The sequence below is a fragment of the Delphinapterus leucas genome, chromosome 5 (assembly GCF_059928025.1).
Source record: "Delphinapterus leucas isolate spDelLeu-1000000601 "Yukka" chromosome 5, BTC_Dleu_Yukka2, whole genome shotgun sequence".
Lineage (NCBI taxonomy): Eukaryota > Metazoa > Chordata > Mammalia > Artiodactyla > Monodontidae > Delphinapterus > Delphinapterus leucas.
The window spans coordinates 5,878,586-5,888,264 of record NC_143133.1 but is presented as its reverse complement, the minus strand read 5'-3'; the positions used below and the strand labels follow the sequence as shown (position 1 = coordinate 5,888,264).

General features: G+C 40.6%; 1 pseudogene; it reads left to right on the top strand.

The window, feature by feature from the left end:
- Positions 1-1,532: 1,532 nt before the first annotated feature.
- LOC149749088 (ferritin light chain-like) lies at positions 1,533-2,089 on the top strand (annotated as a pseudogene).
- The last annotated feature ends 7,590 nt before the right edge of the window (positions 2,090-9,679 follow it).

Sequence of the window (9,679 nt, the reverse complement as noted above, 5' to 3'; positions counted from 1 at the left end):
TTTATCAACCTGGTTGGCTCAGGTTGATAAGTATCTACCTGGTATCTAATCCTATTCATTAGCTAGTTACATACTGTTATTTAAACTTACAAGAGAATAGAACAGCAGTGGAGAAACAGGACAACGTTTTACCAAGGCAGAAAAGTCGGGAAAATAAATGCTTACACAATAATATGCTTTAACTCATTTGGAGTAAGTGCTGGCCATTAAATATAGTCAAAACAGTTACCATGCTGAGAATTACAGGGTCTTAAACATGCCTTTAACTGATACTTGACCTGTTAGAGTGTAATGGTGGGTGGAGAGAGGAGTATCACAATAAATAATTGAAGATAAATTCTAGGCCTCTCAGCAATGGTTTCTCACGTGTTATTTTCACTTCAACACTGAAAGAAATGACAAAGGCATGAACAGAATGAAAGCCGACTTAATGAAGTCTTTTTTCATACAGTTCAGTAACGCTGAATCTCAACCAGTTTCCAGACAAGGCAATTTTGGTACTAGAGCCACATCTCAGGACCGGTTTGCTGGGATCGAAACCGAGATGCACTTCTAGAATTGTCTTTATTCGAATGAGTCAAAAAGGTTAATATCGTCGTATCATCTACTTTCTGTGTTTTTTCAACTTGACGGTGTCTGCAAAATCCTTTTCAATTTACAAGATTTATTCTCTAGGTAGAAATGTGCTTCAGATTGGTGTCTACTTAGTTACTTCAGAGATTTGAGTGTAGCAATAAATCTAAATAAAGAAACACTATAGACTTCCAAAAGTTAAGGGGCCTCCAGCCCAACCTAGTCTACTTTTAGCTTCTAAGAGTATACTTCTATCTGAACTGCCAGTGATCCAAATTCACATCGTCATTGCAAAATCAAAGCAAGTCAAAGATTATGCCGTATTGACCTTCCATACCCCAAGGGCTGTCTACGAACAAAAGTTGCTTCAAGAAAGGCAGTTGGCACTGGATATTAATTCATTCATTCAACCATTTTATTGAGGATCTATTTATTGTCAGACATCGTGTTGTACTGATACAATCAAAATACTAAGTGCATCTTCCCTATCTCTCTTTGGGACCTAGATATATGGCTTGAATTGCAAATTTTAAAATACTGGGAAAGTCAAAGCCTTTCTGACAATTGATATGATTCCAGAGCCCTACTTTATCTTGAAGTCATCTTTTTCCATACCCATCCATATCTGAAACTTAGCTCCTTTAACAGAAGATATACACACATACACACATCTGCCTATTCTCTAGTAATGCTATTAAAAATACTGTATACTCCCAAGTATAGAATTATACGGCAGAATGTACAGCCTTCTCCCGTCTCTCTAGCTCCCTGTCTCTCCCCATTAAAACTCTCTCCTCTTCTCCACTCTCCTTCAGCTCTCAAGACCTAAGCGGCAGTGCACTCGACGGTCCTACAGATCTGTCTCTTGCTTCAACAGTGTTTAGATGCACCAGACCCAGGGACGCCCCTTGCTTCAGACTCTGCCCACCCTCCAACCTTTTTTCCAGTCTCAACCTTTTGAATCAGCCACTCATCTACCCTCGGCCACCAGGACCTGCCAACACCATTTTTCGATCTTAACTCCTTATTAGCGATCAACCATGAGCTCCCAGATTCATCAGAATTATTCCACTGAGGTGGAGGCTGTCGTCAACCACCTGGTCAACAGGCATCTGCAAGCCCCCTACACCTACCTCTCTCTGGGCTTCTATTTCGACCACGACCATGTGGCTCTGGCCGGCGTGGACCACTTTTTTTTTTCCGCGAAATGGCCGAGGAGAAGCGAGAGGGCGTCCAGCGTCTCTTGAAATTGCAAAACCAGCGCGGCGGCTGCGCCCTCTTCCAGGATGTGCAGAAGCAGTCCCGAGATGAGTGGGGCGAAACACAGGGTGCTGCGGAAGTCACCGTGCTCATGGCGAAGAACCCGAGCTTGGCCCTTTTGGAGCGGCACGCCGTGGGTTCTGCCTGCAGACCCCGCCTGTGACTTCCGGGAGAGCCGCTTCCTGGAGGAGCAGGTGAAACTTATCAAGAAGATGGCAACCACCTGACCGACCTCCGCAGGCCGGCTGGTCCCTAGGCTGGGCTGGGCGAGCATCACTTGGAAAGACAGCCTCAAGGACAGCTAGGAGCCTCCAAAGCCCAGCAGCCTTTGAGGAGCCCCTCTGGTGTCAGGGTTTCTGCCCGAAGCCCCTCTCTGCAGCCACCAGGCAGCTTTTTAACTACCCTGGAGCCCTCTCCCAAGCCTTGGACCAAATGGAAACAATAAAGCTTTTAGCAGAAAAAAAAAAAAAAAAAAAAGACCTAAGCAAATTCTTTTCCTAGTTGCATGCCTGCATGCCTGACATTTCTGTCTTATTTTATTGAAATGTTCTGACTCAAACCCAAGTCTCTCTCTAGTCTGCGACGTTCTATTTCCCAATAAAATCTCTAATGTATAGAGCAAGGTTGTTCAGTAGAACTTTCTGCAATGAAGGAAATGTTCAATATTCATCTGGTCCATAGAATAGCTACTAGCCATATGTGACTACTGAACATTTTAAGTGTAGCTAATACAAGTAAGGACCTGAACTTTTAATTTTAATTAATTAAAGTTTAAATAGTCCCATATGGCTGGGGGCTACCATCTAGAACCACTCTAGATCAAGTAATCTTTGCTAAGCATTCGAGAACCTGCTTAATTATCAGGGCTATATTGGCCACCAAGTCATTAAGTGTATCTTTACAGACCTCATTTTCTTCACGTTAAATATTCTAATCTCTTAATGAAAAAATGCCAAGGACTGAATTATCAAACCAGACTCACTTGAACCAGAGTTTCAAACTTTAGTAATGATTTTGAGTTTAAAATTAATCCATGGGACAGGCAAAGCAAAGAGAAATCTAGAATCCCTAGTGCAGGTCCCCTGACGCTTTCTTGTCACATCAATACCTTCCAGCCCTGATGAATGTATGAGATCACTAATAATGTATGTGACTACAGTACCTACACAGAGGGGATCTATTTTAATCCTGAAATTCCTTCACTTTATACCAAATAGCTTTCACAACATTTCCTAGAAGGCCATGGCCACACATCCATAGGTTTCATTCCCCACCCCCACCCCCACCCCCCCCCCCCCACCCCCCCCACGCCCGCAATCCACAGACTATCACAGGCAATCATGGACAGACCAGGTGCATCAGCTCAAAGCATTCCATAGATAAAAGACTCTCCCACTACTGAATGCGTTAGCACTTTCCCCAGGAGTTCTGTAATTAGAATGTCTCTAAGAAGATTGACTGGGTCACCTTCGTTCTTTCTTGGAGGCATTTTCCAGGTAAAGGAAGAGAATGCATTGAAGACCTGACGCTTAACCATTTTCTTCCTACTCAAGAAACTGTGTTCACTGATACTCTGTTGAGTCCTAACTTATACGCATCCAACAGTTAGGTGGCTATGGTGAGCATGTATTACTGGTTAAGCATTATCCAAGGTGTAGTTCCATATTTGGTCCAAGTTCAACAATCCCAGGGGAGCACTGAGAAATGAAATCTTACTATATCAGCTGCAGGTTACCTGGACTATGGAAATCTACAGTTTTGATGTCCAGTATAGAAGCCACTAGCCACATATGGAGTCCTTGAATGTGGCTAGTTCAAATTCAAATGTAAATACAAAATGTGCACCAATTTTTGAAGACTTAGTATCAAAAAAGGAATGTGACACAATACATGAATAATTTTTATGTTAACTACATGCTTATATGAAAATATGTTGGATATATTTTGTCAAATAAAACATATTATTAAAATTAATTCTACTACTTATTTTTACTTTTTTAATGTGACTACAAGAACATTGAAAATTACCTGTGTGGCTTGTCTTTCGTGATTCACATTATGTTTCTATTGGGCAGCACTGTTCTAAAATATTCTATTTCAAAAACCCTTTGCTGGGCTTCCCTGGTGGCGCAGTGGTTGAGAGTCCGCCTGCCGATGCAGGGGACGCGGGATCGTGCCCCGGTCCGGGAAGATCCCACATGCCGCGGAGCAGCTGGGCCCGTGAGCCATGGCCGCTGGGCCTGCGCGTCCGGAGCCTGTGCTCCGCAACGGGAGAGGCCACAACAGTGCGAGGCCCATGTACTGCAAAAAAAAAAAAATATCCCTTTGCTAGTTAAAGCTCAAAGCCTCTTTGTGATCTCTTCAAACTCCCACATATTACATTTCCATGGCACTTTTGCCAAATACCTCCTCTATCCACACTGTCTCTGTTTTGCTCTATGTTAGCTCAGCCCCAAATTCATAACCTTTATCAGTTATTAATTTAAAGGATAGGATTTATAAGCGTAGAAACATGATTGACAATTAATGGACCGGAGTTGCATCTGAAGATCTCCCGCCTTCTCTTTGCTGCCTTTCTTTTTATTCTTCATTCATTCTTCCTTTTCCTCTCCTTTCTTCTCAGGAACAAAACAATCTCTCTCTCTTTCTCCCACAGAGCAGTTTGGTAAGCATCATATTTTATTTAAGCATGCTTTTGAGGTCTCTCTCTTTACCTAAATCCAGGCAAAATTTCTCCTTATGATGAAGTCTAGGGAATACATTTTTCTGCATTTTCTTACACTTGCAATACAAAGATGAAAGCCACTGGGGAGATCCTTAGTGTATTCATGATCTGGAGGGGGATACAGAGAAGTTAAAACAAAAATGAAAATGGAATATGGAAAGAGCCATGATCAAGCTATGTACAAGATGCCGTGAGAACATAGGGAACCGACAACACGAGTTGTTAGTTACACAGATGGATAAACGCAATCACAGCTGTATGGTTTTGGCTACATTCACCCTATGCTCTACCAAGCGACCATGTGACGTCCATCATTCACTCTACCCCAACTTCTCTACTCTAGAGATTTTCATATTTTAAATACAATTTTATTAAAAAGCTCCTTATTTAAATAAAACCCTATGGAAAAATGTGAACCTATGACTCAAATAAAAGCACAGTCACTCTGATTTTGGTGAGCAGTGCAGAGTCCTATTTATTCACTCCTCTCTGCTACTGTGAAATGCAGTAAGCCCTAGCGGGACTTTGAGGGGCACAGTCTGCTCTGTTGCCTTGGTTCTTGAAATATTCCCTTTACCAATTTTCTGACAAATCCTCCTTGGTCAACGTTGAGGGCTGCTGTTCCAAACACCTCTAATGGCGGCTCCCTGTGATTCTCCCCACTCTCAATTTCTCCCCATGTGTTTTCGTCCAACACGGCTTCAACTCTGCTCCCTAAAGGCTGGAAACATCCAAATCTAAACTTCCAACACAGTTTTCATCCAGGCTTCAGGTTCACATAGCAACATACCTGCTGGATAGCTAGACGTCTCCTGTGGGCTTGAAGATCCACAGGCACCCCCATCTCTATGTGCCCCTCACCTCACACCTGAATGATAACCCTCACACCTGAACGGTTTCTCCTCCAGCATACTTCATCATAGTTGATGACACCTCTTTTCTTAAAGTCAGCCCGGTAAACAGCCGGGCATATTTTACTTTCTCTTTCACTCATCCCACACCATCTTCCTGAACTACCGAGTCCTCCTAAATATTTTTTCAACATGTCCTGTGTGGTAGACAGAATAACGACCCATCAAAGATGCTTCCATCCTTATCCCTCAAACCGGTGGATATATTACCTTACATGGCAAAAGGAACTTTGTAGATGTGATTCAGTTAAGGGTTTGGGGATGAGGCTAATGACACAGGATAGTATTATCTTGGTGAGCCAACCCCAACGTGATCACAGTCATTATAAGAGGGAGACAGGAGAGTCACAGTCAGAGATGTGACGACAAAAACTAGGAAACCAATACATCCCTTATCTCAGTCTCTATGTCCATAGCCCTGGTTTGGTTCTTGTCACGTCTTGTCTAGAACACTGTCACCACCTTTTTATTATGACCCTTCTTATACACTGGTCCTCTAGAATCTAGTCTCTACTTACTATAGGGTTTTGTGAAAGCTGCCCCTTGCTTACCCCCCAAGGAATCATATAAAGATTGCTCACCAAGGCCTATGTGATCCCAAATGACCTGGCCTTTGCCTCCTTCTCTGGCTTTATGCCTTTATATCAGCCACAAACACCACCTGAGGTCCTGTAACAGAGAAGAACAAACCTGACTCCATATTGGATCTGTTCCTTTAGCCCTATCCCTTACACTTGTGCTCTGTAGCCTATGCTTAGTCACGCTGGCTCTGCACCTTTTGTAAAAGAATGTTGCCTAAAGCCTGAAATATACAGGATAGCCCATTCTCAAGGCTCTGATCTTTAAAGGAATAACACTTTTCCATTCAGATAGAGATACAAAGTTGCAGAACAGAGAAAAACATTTGTCTTGCTGGAGCTTTATAGGAACCTTGTGACAGGCCCCACATGGATGGCTGCAAGAACAAAGGATTCCTGCAGCAAGAGGTGTGCCACAACCTGCAACACTCCCTCCCCTTTTACTATAAAAGAAGCCTGCATGCTAACTCGGGTAAGATGATTCTTTGGGACACTAGTCCACCATCTTCTCGGTCTGCTGGCTTTCCAAATAAAAAGACGGAAAATCCATCTAAGATAGCAAATGTTGTATAGAACAGACCAGGGTCGCAATGGTATATTTCCAGTTTAAAAGTATAAATTACCTTTGCATTGGTATGTTGCAGATAAGACTCATACTTGGTCAATGAAGGAAAAAGATTTTATAGGATAAGCAGTAACTTAAAATCCATATTCATATTAGAACTCAAATGAAAGTCTCTGGAATGATCTCTCATTGCCATATTTATCTTATATAGCTGAAAGGTTAATAAGCCCATCTCAAGGCTTCTTTTCATGCTTCATTTACTATAGAGTTAAATGTAAATTGTGGAGAATATCTTATGATTCATGTGATATTGGTATTTGAAAATTATACTACCTGGAAACTTCAGATTATTAGGTCAAAAATTCTGCCAGGCAAGGTGAGAAGTGAGAAAGTTTGTTCTATGCTTCATTTTTCTCTGAAATCTAGAAAACAGGACTGAACTCCCTGGAATGAAGCAGGGGATTGCAGTAATCCATGGGTGAGATGGACTTCTCTTGCTAACATGGTAAACTAACCATCCTTATTCTTCTTTATTTTTTACTCTCTCTTTTACGGATCTCAGATGCATAAATAACTAAGAAATTTGTGGTAACTTACAACACGCATTGACAATTATTTCATTGGTACATGCATTTCTATCACAGTTCCTCAATATCAATTTAATTTCCTGTAAAATAACCCCCCTTCCATTCTAAAAACCGATTTGAATGGAACACATTCTTATTGCATTATTGCAGTTAATTTATTCAAAACTATTGTCTTTTAAAAATACTAGTAAGCAGTTTCTCAGTTCATGATCCTTCATCTTGATCAACCTGTGCAGTCTCTGTCCTGGTTTTGTTGCTGTTGTGCTGTTATTATTGTTATTATTTTCCCCCTACATCTGCATCTCCATTCTTCTTGCCTTCCAAATTTCCCTCTTAGAATGCTTTACCTGTCACCTAAAACTCCTGGCTTGTTTTTGCTCTTCATTACCATGTAGTTCAAAGTATTCTGTAAAATATTTTTACTTAAGAGTTTCTTACAGTCTCTTTTTAATATTACAGATATACAGACTTTTTAAAGCTATCTTTTTATTATTAGATAATAAAAAAATTATTAGATTTATTAAAATTTTCTAATTTTATTACATTATTATCATAATCTCCAAGATATTGATTCCTTGAGATTTGGTGGGTTTTCACTGAGTCCCAGTAGAAACTCAGTTTTGGTGGATGGTCCATGGATGCGCAAAAATAATATTTGCTTATTGGATATTAAATATATACATATGTAATTTTATATGTAAACATAATTTATATATAATTAAATATAATTATGATTTTCAAACATTCTAAACTTCATGTCTTGTGTCTGTTAAAATTTTCAATTAAAATTGGTAATCCATCCAAATTTCCCTGTCATTCTGTCCACTGCTCACCCCTTCACCCCTACTAAAAACAAGTCCTGAAAGCAAGAAACCAAAAGGAACGTAGAATTGTCAATTAGAAGTAAAATCGTTTTTTACTAGCTACGGCCTTAGGGCAGGATTGTGGAAGTGAGGCCTGTAATTTGAGGTGAATTGCCTTACTATTGGCAGGATGTTCCAGTGGTGAGAGAACCTGGTGAATTACACTTCCATTCTTAACATCTCCCCACAGCTGGATAAGCCATCGTCAAAGTGAACATCATTATCCCACGGGTATCCCAAAGAACCAGTAATACCCATCATCAGTCCTCCTACCAGTGGAGGTTTCTTCTGCTTTTGCCCAGTAAGCAAAGAAAATTCAATACTTAGGAACAAACTGAAAAGAAAACATTTAGTGGTTGGAGAATAGGAATAATTTTTAAATGCTTTTATGTAAAGATATCTGAAATGTTCCAGGCACTTACCATGTGACTTTTGAACTTTTGATGCTTTGGACTTAATTCCAACTTGCCTCTGTTTCTTCCTAATTGTGAGGACCTCCTAAAGTCGCCATGAGGATTAAATGAGTTAGTATGTAGTTAGCGCTTAGAACAGTGCTAAAGGCACATAATATGTATTTGTGAAACATTAGTTATTTTTATCTTATTCCTGCCTACATTTCACTCTTTCTATTCTTTCCAACTTCTTGAATGATTCATGCTTTATAGAATGTGTGTGTGTCTGTGCGCGCGTGTGTGTGTCTAGAAGCCTTTTATCGTTACTAAAATCTCCAGGAATTCCGCTTCCTCAAAACCATTCACCCATTCAGTTATGCAGGAACCTGAAAGCCATGACTGGATTCTGCTTGGGGTTAAAATTTGTTACCTGGAATTGTGACTAAAAGATTTGATTCTTCGTCTGAGTTTTTCTCTTGATTGGAAGAGATGTATAAACTCAGGCATTGTGTAACGAATGCCAGTACAGGGAAGAATAGAAGTATAATAGAGTCACACAGAGACAGAGATAAGAAATGGAGAGAATGTGGCCTAGCTTCCTGTAGCTCTCCAGTTCCAGACATGTGTTCCTTTCTAAGGCCAGATTGCATTCCTGACAAATGGTTCTTCAAGACATGGCTATATCCATATCCTATTCCCTCTTGTGCTTCAATTACTTGAACTGGTTTCTGTTACTTGCATCTAAAAGAGTCCTAAATAATATAATACAACACATCACAACCACCTTGTTAAGGCTGAAAATTGTCTTTGATGGCTTCTGGGATCAGAAGGTAAAACAGTAATCATTGTTCAACATCTTTTCATTTACCACATACCTGAAACCACAAATCCCAGAATGGCTGTCAACCTGACCAAAATATGAGAAATAGAGAATGTCATCATTGGGAGTGTTCTGAAACTACAATACATCATGCCGTCGTCCAAAACAGACATCCCCCTAGACCCAGAGTCTTAGTAGGTTTTCCTGTTTAGTTCCCCTGCCTTTTTCCATTTCCTACCTAGCTCATGCAAGCTTACTCCATGGGGTTACACGCTTCTCCTCTTACACTCTCTCCAGTGGAAATCCATCAGGTTACATCATCTTCAACTGCCAACTTTATATTTATCCATTTAATCAAAAACTATTTGTTGGGTAATAGACATTTTCCAAGTTCCATGCTTGAGT